The 12,904-nt window shown below is 52.9% G+C and overlaps 1 protein-coding gene across 3 annotated transcripts in view; it reads right to left on the reverse strand.

Moving 5' to 3' along the window:
* The window catches only part of LINGO1 (leucine rich repeat and Ig domain containing 1), a 190,475-nt gene that overhangs the window by 64,590 nt on the left and 112,981 nt on the right, over window positions 1-12,904 (reverse strand). For all 3 annotated transcript variants that reach the window (XM_045070636.1, XM_045070637.1, XM_045070635.1), the window contains one exon: window positions 9,343-9,517. The gene's annotated coding sequence lies outside the window, so the exon portion shown is untranslated. The remainder of the gene's footprint in view (window positions 1-9,342; window positions 9,518-12,904) is intronic.

A 12,904-nucleotide genomic window follows, 5' to 3' on the forward strand; every position in this document is an offset into this window, starting at 1 on the left:
ACCATATAGCTTCCTTGCCACTGTTAGAAAGACTTCCCCTTGGGGCGCCTGGGTGACTCAGTGGGTTAAAGTCTCTGCCTTCGGCTCAGGTCATGATCCCAGATCATGGGATCTGGGATGGAGGCCCGCATTGGGCTCTCTGCTCAGCAGGGAGCCTGCCTCCCTTCCTCTCTCTCTGCCTGCCTCTCTGGCTACCTGGGATCTCTGTCTGTCAAATAAATAAATAAAATCTTTAAAAAAAAAAAAAAAGAAAAGAAAAGAAAAAGAAAGAAATATTTCCCCTGTAAGGGCAAACTTGAAAAGTTTCTTACATATGAATGTTGATGCCGGTGTCAGTATGTGCATCCAAAGGCTGATCTGGCTTTGAACTTAGGCCACGTTAGCTGGAAATCAGAGTGTGGCATGGTACCCTGCAGAGGTCCTGGGGTGTACTGCGGGAGGGGGCTTGGGTTGAAGGTTGGGGGAGATGTTAAAGAAACCCCAGGGACAAAGCCAGGCTTGGCGGAAACTGAGGACAGGCCCGATGGAACCCTGGGGACCCGGGGACCAGGCTTCCCAAAAATAGTGATAAAGAATTCTCTCTCGAAGGTTTTGGGGTGGGGGTGTCTGTGTCCTCTGTGTCATCTGGCATAACTGTCCCCTGAAGAAGCACTGAAGCACTGAAGCAAGTTCTGCCATTATTGGGTTCAAAATAAACAGGTGTGCCTGACAACCATGCAAGTGAAAACAAAATCCTACAAGCAACAGGAAGTGACTACTCCATATTCACCTGGGAGTTTATTCTGATGATGAGAAATCCATAATGGTTAAGTTTGGCCAGTTTGGCAAGAAATTTTTAACTGGGTGCAGACCTGAAGTTTTAACCCAGTCTAAACCCCCTGCACAAACCCTCAGAGCCAGGGATTTGCTTGGTTAGGCTCATGGGAAGAAACTGTGCCCAGAATCCGCTGTGCTTTCTGCTTTTGTTTCCTATGGGCAAGTTTCCTGGCCAATGATGCTGAGAATGACTCATCCCATGGTCAGGGATCTGGTGATAGCTATGGCTAGAGGGGAGAGCTGGCTGGGCTGAGGTCAGCTCAGAACCCCTCCACCCCAAGCCAAAAATACACCTGAGCATCTCCATTCGGGGAGGAAGTAGTTTTAGATCGGGCTGTTATGGTCTGGTTCTCGGAGACCAGATTATGTTGGGATGAATGCATGGGCTTGCAGGAAATGCCTGACTAGAACTGCTTGGGGGAGGACTCCCTGAGTGCAACATTGAATTGTTCTCCCCTGAATGGTTTTTGCTGACTGATTGGTCTTTAATTCACTCTCTGCCGAGGGCTTGGGGGCTGAAAATGGAGGACAGAGCTTCAAAGGCAAGTGTTGGAAGAAGTTCCTCAGAGAACTGAGGAAGAGCTGGCACAGGAGTGAGGTGACAGGTGGAAGGAAGATGCAGGGGAAGGAGGAGGGAAAGAGAGGCACACAGACACAGGTGAGGTAAACGCCTGCCATCACCGTCATCAGGCTCATTGCAGAGAGCATCCGAAGAGACCCTCATGGGCTAAGCACTTCCTAGGCGCTAACACATTTAATCTCTACCAAAACCCAGCGAGGAAGGTACTGTGATTGTCCACATTTTCAGAATGGGGAAACTGAGGCACAGAGTGGTGTAAGTAATGGGGATGTATGTGCAAACCAGGCAGTCTGGTTCTCGCACTTGTCCTAAGAGTCCCTGATGAAACTGGGTTGGTCAGATGAGAAGTGAATGAAAGGCTCCTCGATGCTGTTCGTGGGAATTCTGTCTGGGTGGGTCAGATCTGAGGTGTCGGGTGGTGGCGGGGGGAGGGAATTTCTGTCACTTACTGCTGTGTCACACTGAGCAAGTTACTTAACCTCTTTGAATCGGTTCCTAGTCTGTAAGACATGCTTCATACGGTAGTCAAGAGTACAGAGTGCGCATGCGTGGTGCCGCGTCTGTACAGTACGTGGCAGGGAACGGATACTCCACACCCCCTCCCGCTCCGCGCAGCTGCAGTACAGATGGCCCGCCTCCAGAACTTGAAGCATGTGTGTGCACACATGTATTCATCTGTGCCGTGCCCCTGCATGCATCCCCCCCCCCCCCAGTCCTGCCCCCAGCTCAGGGCGGTGATGGCACCAGCCACACAGCCCCCAGCCTCACACCCGGGCATCACTCCGAAGTCCTTTCTCTCTCCCTCTCTCATCCTCACATCCTCTCACCATGGGCAGCCAATCCTCGATATTTCCCAAACTCACCTTCTCCCTAATATTCCCCTACTCATCCCACCTCCTGCCCAGTGCAAAGGTCTCAGCTGCTTCCTTCCCTGGCTTGCTGTCCCCCTCCACCCACCCTCTGCACAGTGGCAATCAGAGCGACCCTTCCCAGTCCCCAAATCTGACCTCCACTTAAAACCCTTCCAGGAAGCCTGGCCAAGCAGGATGTGAAACTCAGAAGCTCTGAGGAAAAGTCTGACAGATTTGACTAAATAAAGATCTAAAGCTTCTATACGGCCAAAGAGACCATAAACCAAGTTAAAAAGACAAACAGCAGACTAGGGAAAATATATCCGACACACACAACAGACAAAAAGTTTGAAAATTCCTAATATACTAAAAGCTCCTTTATATCAATAAGAAAAAGGGAAAAAAAAGAAAGAAAAATGGGCAAAGGATATGAACAGTCAATTCACAGAGGAGGAAATACAAATGGTCCCCGACTGCATGAGAAGATGCTCAGCCTCGCTGTGGAGAAGGCGAGTGTTGAAACCACAGCAAGACACTTTCCTGGATGAGCACGAATTAAAAAGCTTGATAATGTGCAGCATGGAGGACAGTGTGAGGAAATGGCCAGCCGCAGCTACCAAGGGTAGGAGCATAAACTGGCCAAACCTTCTGGAAGAGCACTGTGGCAGTTCCTATCCAAATGTAATAAATGTACCCTTCAGATGGGCAATTCCACGTCTGGAAATCTATCCTACAGAAATGCTTACACATGTCAGCAAGATATATATATACAAGGATGGTCACTGAGGCATCATTTGCAAGAGTGAAAGCCTGAAGATGGTCTACGTATTCCATCAACCCAGGACTAGTTACATAACTGGCTAAACAAGGGAATATTAGGCAACCATCAAAAGGGACACCATCAATCTGTGTCCCGTGACACTGACAGGTGCCCACAGCACACTGGAAAGTGAAAAAGGGAAGTTGTAGAGTAATGTGCATAAGATGATTCTACTTCTGGGGCACCTGGGTGGCTCAGTGGGTTAAGCCTCTGCAAGCCCAGGTCATGATCCCAGGGTCCTGGGATCGAGCCCCGAGTCGGGCTCTCTGCTCAGCGGGGAGCCTGCTTCCCTTCCTCTCTCTCTACCTGCCTCTCTGCCTACTTGTGATTTCTGTCTGTCAAATAAATAGATAAAATATTAAAAAAAAAAAAAAGATGATTCTACTTCTTTTTTTCACAAAGTAATATACAGTGCACCTGGTTGGCTCAGTCGGGGGAGCATGTGACCCTTGATCTTGGGGTTGTGAGTTCGAGTCCCATGTTGGGTATAGAGATTACTTAAAGATAAAATCTGAAAAAAAAAAATTAACAGACAGCAAATATATTTGCAAAGCACAGAAAAAAGTTCTGAAAGGAGGCACACCAGACCAACAACAGTGAGATCCTAGAAGAACAAGATTTAAGGGCAAAGAGGGAACTTCCATACTTAACAGGACACATGTCTACTGTTTCAATGTTTTTGCATGAGCAAATAATAAAAAAGAAAAAATACCCCATTCCATGTTCCCTCACAGAATGTAGGGTAAAGTCCTCAGTGTTGCACCCAAGGTCAGTCAAGACACAGTCCTTGTGTGCCAGCAGCATGGGATCTCCCCTTGACCTGTTCTTAAGTCTAGACAGAGCCAGATCCCTTGCATGTCCCCCAGACAGCCTTTAGATCTTTGTCTGTATGGTTCCCTCTTCTTGGCATGTCCTCCCCTGCCTCTGGGCCTCATCTTTCAAGCTGCTGCTCATGTGTCACCACCTTCTGGAAGCTCCCCCCCAATACTCTGCCTTCATGCTCCCTCATATGGCCATGGTGATGACCAATGGTCGGGAAGCCATACGGTGTATCTGTGTCTTTACTGTGTGATTCCTCCTGTGTTGACCGCTCAGATCCTCAGAGCAACCCCAGGTAGGTTTGTCATCACCTCATTGAACGGATGAGGAAACTGAGGCATGAAGCAGTTCCAGTCATCAGCAGAGCCAGTGAGTAGAGCTGGGGAGAGGGACATGAAGAGTGTCTCCACCAGCATGGGACGTGCCTTGTTCTTGCCCACCACAGCCTGGGCCCAGGGAAGTCTGCTGGGGCCACCGGCCAGTCCCCCATCCTCCCCAGCCAGGGCTCCAAGAAGCATGGGGCCAGCCATGGGGCTGGTTTCTTCAGGGCCCAGGAGGAGGGCCATGTGGGACTAGCAGGCCCAGGACAGCTGAGGAAAGGGTGGAGTTTGTAGAGGTGCAGCCGCTCTCAAGGCAAGTCCCCCACTACCTCCTGTGCACCTACTCTGTGCCAGGCCCTGGGGGTATCTGGCCTGGGAAGCGAGGGCCCTGCCTTCCACACAGCTGCCAAGTCAGACACAGGAAAGCCAGGAGTCTTGGGGGGAGGCTGCAGGAGAAAGCTGCAGGGTGGTGTAGGAGAGGGTGGTGGGTGACTTCTGATGGCAGTGACAGCAGACAGGGTGTCTCCATGAAGGAAGTGGCATTTGGGCCCAGCCTGGAAAGAGGAAGGGGTTTGGGCAGATGGGAGTTGGGGAGAGGAGCTCCAGGGGGCTGGAACAGCTTGAACAAGGGCCTGGGGGTGGGAAAGCGTGGGGAGGGCTGGGGAAGAGTCACTGGTTCTGGCTGGAGGACACAGCGAGGAGGGAGGAGGGATGTGGCAGTGGATGGGGAGGGAGGCCTGGTGGGAGGAGGGAAGGCTTGGAGAGAAAGAGGGAAAGAGGGGAGCTGCCCAGAGGCAAGGAGGGGGTAGTCTGGAAGAGTGGCTTCGCCTAGGTTTTGAGCTTGTCGGGCTAGCAGTGTGAGTCGGCCTGGTTCCTGACCTTGCTTGGTTCCCTCCCCAGTAAAGTACTCCTGGATTCAGTGAGACCGTGGGAGGGGGAGCTCAGGGCCTGAGGACAGAGGGCTGACTCCCTGGGGCCATCTCCTGTGTAGTGTGAACTTGAGTGTGTACACCGTCACCAAGAGTTTCCAAGTGCCGTCCTGTGTTTACACTGGAGATGATGTGATTTCAGACCCCCTAACCTTGAAGATAGATGAGAGGCAGAGCCCCACAATCTTGGCAGGCTCCTGCCTCAAGTTCCTTCTGTAAGTGGTGGGTAGTGGCTGGGTAGCTACTCTAGGCCTGGTTTCTCAGAAAGGAGAGAAGAAGGAAAATGGGAAAGAGGAGGAATCTGGAGGAACCTAGTGGAATCGGGAGAGGGGAGGAGCAGGGGCGAAGAAAGCAGGAGAGCCTCCTTCCTGGGGCTTGTCCCCTAACCAGCTGGGACCCTTGGCCTCCCTGACTCCCCACGCCCCAGCAGCCAGTGTTATCAGCCCCTCTAGGGCAAGTTCATTCCCAGGCAGGTGCACAGAAACAGTGGTGTGCAGGCCCGGAGGCCCGCAGGCTCTGGGAACTCTCCCCACCAAGCTAGTGCGGGCTGATCAACTTTCATTCCGTTCCTGCACACCTGTTTCCTCTTGGATGAAATGGATAAAAATACTGTCCCTATAAGGTAGCATTATCAATGTCTCCCAGCCCTCTGGGCCTCCCCCACCTCAGCTCGGATTGCTCAGTGCCTGTTTGCTCCTCACCTCCCCCACCAGCCTTGTGGGCAGGGACCACATCTGACTCATCTTGGCCATTCCAGAGACTAGGGTGGGGCCTGGCGCAGGAATCCTGCCCACAGGCAAGAGAGCTGGCAGCGAGGACTGGCGATCTGGCAGCGAGGACGGACAAACTGGGCCTTTCACCCTTCCCACCCCAGCACCGGGTGAGTTACTCTGTTCACATACCCATGACAATGCTGGGCTGTGTGGGACTGGGATCAGGGCTCCATCTAGGCCTGGGATCAAGGTCCAGTCTGTCCAGGATCAAGGCTCAGTGTAGGGAAGTTTTCTCTGCCTCCCCACTATGAAGGGCATAGGATTCTCCCCAGCTTTACCCACTGCTTGAAAACCACAGGTTCTGCCCTTCGGGTGCGGGGCCCTGTCTTCTGGGTCCTCATTATGCCCACCCCCTACCCTGGTACAGCCTGTCCTACACTCCAACCCACACAGCTATGCTGGGATTCCCATATTGCCTTTACCCTAGCCCCCAACTGACCCCAGGAGAAGTGGCCCAAGGCAAGAAGTACTTCCTTGCCTTCCTAACTGGCCTTCAGAAACACAGCAAGGATGGGCATCCTTCTGGCACAGATGCATTCCCAGGTCAAGGAGAAGCGGTTTTCGAGTTATCTCGGATTTCTCAATTATCCACCCCACGGCCCCACTCCATTAGCCCTGAGAGAGCCAACAGAGGTAAACCAGGGTCTGGCTAAACATGCAGGGAAAGGTGTCCACTGGACCATGCAATGAGATGTGATACCCAAAATGCCCCCGCCACTCCCAGTGCCTGAGATCCCTCCTTCACGCTCTTTGCTTTAAGCCACTTTTGCCAAACACCCTCTGAAACCTCCGTTCTGGGTCAGTGTTCAGCTCTGAGGGCAGGGATTGGATCACTCAGCCCTGGGTGACTCAGGCCCAGCCCAGGCCGGGCACCCGCAGAACTCAGAAGTGGGAGCAGAAGCAGAGGCTGCCCTGGGTGGGCAGCAGAGCTGGGCTTACTTCCAAGAACGGGGGGGGGGGGGGGCTGCACCCACCCCCTGCAGCCAAGCCCCCCACCATCTCTGTCTGCTGCTCCCAAGCAGAGGGTCAAGTTGGTTTGCTGGCAAGACACATGGTTCTTATTTTAATTAATTAAAGAAAAATCTAATCACTGCATTAAACTTCTCATTACTCTACTTGAATACCCGTTAAGTAAATTTAATTACCAGAGGATTGGGTTTCCCAGCCTCTTTCATTAGCTTCTGATAAGATGAAAAGGGGGAGATGGAGAGGAGAGGGAAACAGAACAATGTCCCTCCTGACCCGCGGAGGGCAGGGTGGCACTGTACCAGGGCTGCCGTGGTCCAGCTTGGGTGTCTCCCCCGGAAACAGGCTCCGCCTGGGACGTGGAGGAGTCCCTCCCACCCCAGCTGCCCTTAGGAAGGGGAAAGCCTAGCACTCAGCTGAAGGCTTCTACCAAGGCCACTCTTGGCTGTTTATAATTTATACCCCACCACCTTCTAAAAGAATTAGAGGCTGCTGAGAACAGCACACGCCGAAAAGTAAGAAAAGAAGTCAGAAGAAGGAAAAAATGAGAGAGAAAAAGCCAGAGGGTAGGCCTCTGAACAACTCTATGCCAGAATCCTGAACATTTAGGAGACATGGGCCACAAACCAGCCATGAGCTTCCTAGCAGCCAGGGTAAAGAGAGCAACACACTTTGGCACGGCTGCTGGAACCCACAGGGTACTCATGAAGAAGGAGGTGTACACTGGCCCTTGGCCTTTCCATCTGGAGAAAGGGTGGAGCTGGAGGAGGGACTAAAGGAGAGAAACATTGGCTGGAGCAGCGAGTAGAGGCTTCCCAGAGAGGGAGGGACCTACACGGGCCCTAAAGAGAGGATGGGGTAGAGAGCAAGAAAGGGCATGGCAGGTGGGGGAAACACATGGCTGAGGTTGAAAGGAAAAACAAAGAACAGTTAGAGGAGAAGACACAGGGGCAGAGGGAGGACAGGGAGGCCTGGGGTGGAAAAAGCTTCTCAAAAGGAGGGGATGAAGGTCCACCCCATCACCAGACCCCAAGCCGGGCAACCCAGCTCCCGAGGGTGGAAGGGACTGGCCCTGTTGGTTGGGGCAGAAGGAGCCAAAGGCAGAGAAGGCAGCAGGCCAGGGGCCTCCAGGATGGGCCAAGTTGGGGACTTGGGTCCTACCTTCCTGTACGAGATGGTGCCTGCCCAGAGGCCTTCCACGGCCGCTGGGAGTGTGGGCCGCGTCAGCTCACGGCACCCCCGTCTCCAGAGCACTGTGCTCTGCCAATGAGGAGCCACTACAGACATGGCCCACAGTCAGTGACTGACAAGTGCAGGGGTTCAAAAGCCTGACTGCCTCATCTGGGCGGCAATCCTACAGTGTCAACTCTACCCCAGGGCCCCCCTGGACCAACCCAAGGCTAGACTTTCCCTGAGACCATGACCTCATTCATTCCTGGGCTCTCATTCCTGCTCCAAGTTATTCTCTTCCTCCCTTCTCCCAAGAGCCCCCCTCAATAAGTCTCATGTTTACAAATGTTTACATGCTTACAAATGCTTTGCTTCTAGGGATCTTGACTGACAACACTCGCTCTGCAGCTCCTTCCCCATTTGAAGAAAACAGGATGTTCCAAATTCCCCAGGAGGGAAATGGAAAGGGAAGAGACCGAGGGTTTACAGAGTACCTGCTGGATGCCTGTGCTTCCCACACGTCATTTCAAGTAACTCTCATGGTACCCCTGTCAGGGTTCATCATCAGATAAGGAAACTAAGGCTCAGAGAGGCATAGGAATTTGCCCAAAGACACACAGCACATCTGGGATACAAGCTGTCCAAGCTGCGCAGACTCCACCGATCATTTGTCACTTGCTTCCTTCAGTGGGTGACTCCTTACGCCAGCTAGACCCCAAGCTTCCTTTGGGAAATACCCTCCCCTCATTTCTGATCACATGGTTGGGGAAAGACAGACCCTGATCCCGCACCTTCATGTTTCCAGGACCTGCAGACTTAAAGTGCCAGAACAATCCAAACAAGGATCCAATAGGGTGCAAGAGATCAACCCCAGGCTTTTTATTTCTTCTATCAAGAAAGAAGAAGTTGTCTCCAACCCTGAACCCAGAATTAAACCTGGAAGCATGTTGCCCCAGAAAGTGTTGGCAGACACCTTGGGGCCATGTCATGAAATGCTCCTAGGAGTGGAGCCATCACCCAGGAAAAGAAGCAGAGAAATACAGGCAGGAAACAGGTCCTGGTCACATTGTTTGAACCACTGGATCAAATCCTGCCTGAAGCCCAACCTATCTCTAGACCCTGCAGTGACATGAGCTGATAATTTTATTTTATTAAAATCTGGTTTTGGCTACATGCAACCAAGGGAATTCTGACAGACACAGTGTTCAGAAAGGTATCCTTCCTATTCCAGAGACCAGTAAGTCTTAGCTGACTATCCCCAGGAGCCAGGGAATAAGCAGAGAGGGGATGCCACTTACCGTGACTGCTACTGTGCCCCTCTGAGTCCTAAAGCTTGCAGAGTCCCCAGGCTGGGCTGAGGGGTGGGCTTGGGAGCAGGTCCAGGGGCTGCACAGGGACAGAGCCCTGTAGACGCAGGTGGGAGGCTGTATGGCCTCACAGACTCAAGGCAGCGAGGACATGGCCATGGGATCCCTGAAAAACAGGAGAAACAAGAGTGAGCAGTAGGACTTATAGGGGGACAGAAGGGCTCGTGGACATGGGGGTAGGGCAGAAGGCAGCTACCCTGTGGCGAAGGTGAGACCAAAGCCAGCCAAGTTCCTCTTCATTCCCTCATACCTTGCTCTTATTTCCCTATTCACTGCACCCTGCACCCTGGGCCCGTACCTGTCCCTCCCCTGCGACACCTCCAGGCTGCAGAACAGCAACTGCAAGAGGGGTTCCCTCTAACAGGAAGGGAGAGGTGGGGGGCAGGTGTGGCCGGAATCCCTGGGATGCCAGCCCAAATGTGCCTGCTGGTGGGGAGAGAAGCAGCTTCGCCCTTGTGCTGCGGAATCACTCCTCCCGGCTCCTCTCCCGGTGGTGCCCAGAGCTGGCTTAGGGCCCGGGGCAGCCAGAGCAGGGCAATCTCCTCTGCTCTCTAGTCCAGACTTCTAAAAGAATCCTAGAGAGGACAATGCTTTCCCTGAGGGAACCAGTGATGTTTCAGGCGCGGGCAGAGAGCAGCTCCAACAGATCCCAGCTGCCATCCCGCCTGAGGAATCAGGAGACCACCCCCCCCACTCTGTCTTCATGCCAGCCTCCCTTGGGCACTGTCCCTGGTTGGGGCCACCCCTCTCAGGGCCCACACTCTTGCCCAGCTTCTCATGCTGGGACCTCTGGGGAGAGAAACGGGCATGGATATCTCAGACTCTAGATGCTACCAGAGGTCCTGGCCTGTGCAGAGTCATGAAGCCTTGTTAGGCCCTGGATGAGTCCTCTGAGCTCAGGGCTGCCAGCCTTCTTCTTGGTTCCGTAAGAAGGCATGATGACAGAAATCCCGAACCAGAGCACGTTAGGACTGATCACATTTCTGGAAATGTCTCTAAACCAGCACAGTCCAAGAGCTTTCTGCAACAAAGGGTAGCTGAGCTGCCCAGTGTGACAGCCACTAGTCACGACTGGATTCTGCAAGGTGGACAGTGTGATTAAGAAACTGATTTCAAATTTTTATTTAATTACTTTTTATTTAAATCAAAACAGCCACAGGTGGCTAGTGGTAAACAGAGGGAACAGCGCAGCCCTGGACCAAGCCTTGCCCAGTCCCTGCACACAGCACACCAGGAACACTGAGGTCCACAGACAGAACAAGGTCATACAGGCTCAAAGTCATACAGAGTGTGTGAGTGAGTGACAGAGACACGAAGGCCAAAGCAGAGCCTCGTTCCTCCAGCTCCTGGTGCCACAGCCCGCCACCCGGTGGCCTCGTGTCCTCCCCCAGTGCTCATCCCTATCATGCCCTGCCTTTCCCACCATGCTCAGGACTGCCGCATGGAGTGGATCGCTGCCGCCCCCGGAGCGGGCTGTCGGGCCCCCTTGGAAGGGACCCACCTCTCCTAGCCCGGTCGCTGGCCCATTCTTCCATCCTCCCAACCCAGCAGCCTCAATCAATGTCCCTAAAGTTGCCTGGGGAAATCATCCATCAGAGGGAAGGGCTCCGGGCACACAGGTGTTCACAGAAGGGTTATTTTAACAGGAAAGTACTGGAAACCGCCTAAACATCCCACAAAAGAAATGACACGTGACACCTCTGTTCGACGGAATATTACACAGCCGTTACGTGGGATAAACACGAGGACTGGTAATGCCATGGAGCTCTAACGACACTGAGCAAGAAAGCGGAGAGGATGGGGGAGGGAGGAGGTCAGGGAGCAGCGGAGGTCCTCAGGCTGGACTTCCCCAACGGCCTCTCTGAGCCACGATGGCAGCATCATGGGTGCCCCCTTCCTTTCTGTTTATTTACATACCGAGTGCCCAGCATCTTCCATAGTACTTTCTAGATATTGACCCGTGTAATCTGCACAAGAAGTGTAAGAAGGAGCAATTATGATGCCCTGATTTTTATTTTATTTATTTATTTTTTTTGACAAGGAAACCAAGGTATGGAGAGATGAAACCAGTTAGCTAAGGTCAAGGGCCCCTTGTACTCCCCACACGTTAGGCAAGTTTCCAGCATTGTCTTCACAGGAAAAGGGCAAGGAGGCAGAGAGAGAACAGTTGTTGCCTGAGGTGGGTGAAAATACAGGTGTGTGTGTATTTTCCCTTTTAAATTTCATAAAAATTCTTCTTGTGGCATTTGAAAGAAAAAAGTTCAAAGAATAAAAGGAATGTCTCAAAATGTCTTTAAAAAACAAGCACACACACACAAAAGGAAAACATACCAAGGTCAAGCTCCTGATGCCTCCAAGAGATCTCCACTGTGAACATAATCCATCTCCCAGCAGCAGAGCTCACGTCTCCGGGCTTTTCTGCCCACTTCCTGTTGCCCGGACTGTTCCCCCCTGCCTGGGTGAGAGCCTCACCTCTGAGGTCAGCGGGCAGCAGCCCTGTGTGGAGGTGGACTTCAATAAACACCTCCCGGCCCCCTCTGCACAGCGCGGCAGGCCAGCGGGTACACTGCCTGTGGGGTCCCTCCACTGGCCAGGACTGACCTCGAGAGGCCTCTCTGCCTCCAGCCCCAGGCAGCCCCATTCCACAGGGGGAGCGACTGAGGCCTGAGGGGTGAAAGACCTCAGCAGAGGTCACAAGGCTACCCAACAGGGATACAAGTGTGTACACACACCCATGTGTGCGCGCATGTGTGCGTACACGCACGTGACCAATATGTTCACGCACGTCGAGCTTCAGGTTCAGGCCCAGCCTTCTCGTTAAAGGAACAGACGATTCCCAACTTACCCACACACGCTCACACACACACACACACACACAATTATTACACCATTAACTGCTACTGTATCCACAATCAGATAATCTGCTCTTTCTCCTTTCCCTGTTTCTGTGTTGTTTTCATTTCTGCACCACACATTTATTGAGCACTTGCTGTATGCTAGGTATATTCTAGGGCCTGAGGACTCAGTGGTGTTCTCGTGAGGAAGGGGGGCACAGATGATAAGCGAATAAACAAGGAAGGTGATTGCAAGGAGCCAACAAGTACAATTAAGAAAATCAAGCCATGTAACGTGAGAGCAAGGTCCTGGGGTGGGGCTAGGGCTTCCTCCAGCTGATGAGTCAGGGAAGGCCTCTGTGCAGACGCCACACCTGAATTCATACCTACAGGATAGGGAACCCGTCTTGCCTTGGGCAGGAGGAGGAGAGCAGAGGCCGGCACCTGGGGTTTCTGAGGAGAGCAGGCTAGGCCTGGCAGGTGGGCAGAGGTGGGGGCAACTGTGAGAAATGAGGCCTCAGGGGGAGGGCAGGGCCTCACGGACCAAGGCCAAGGCCTTGGGCGTCACCTCCCGTGTGATGAAAAGTCACCAGGGAAAGGCTGTGAGGTCTTCTTCATTGTGAAAAGTTCCCTGGGGCTGCTGCGTGGAGGCTGGTTTT

This window comes from Mustela putorius, unplaced genomic scaffold (assembly GCF_011764305.1).
Source record: "Mustela putorius furo isolate JIRA1106 unplaced genomic scaffold, ASM1176430v1.1 tig00003972_pilon_pilon_pilon, whole genome shotgun sequence".
NCBI lineage: Eukaryota > Metazoa > Chordata > Mammalia > Carnivora > Mustelidae > Mustela > Mustela putorius.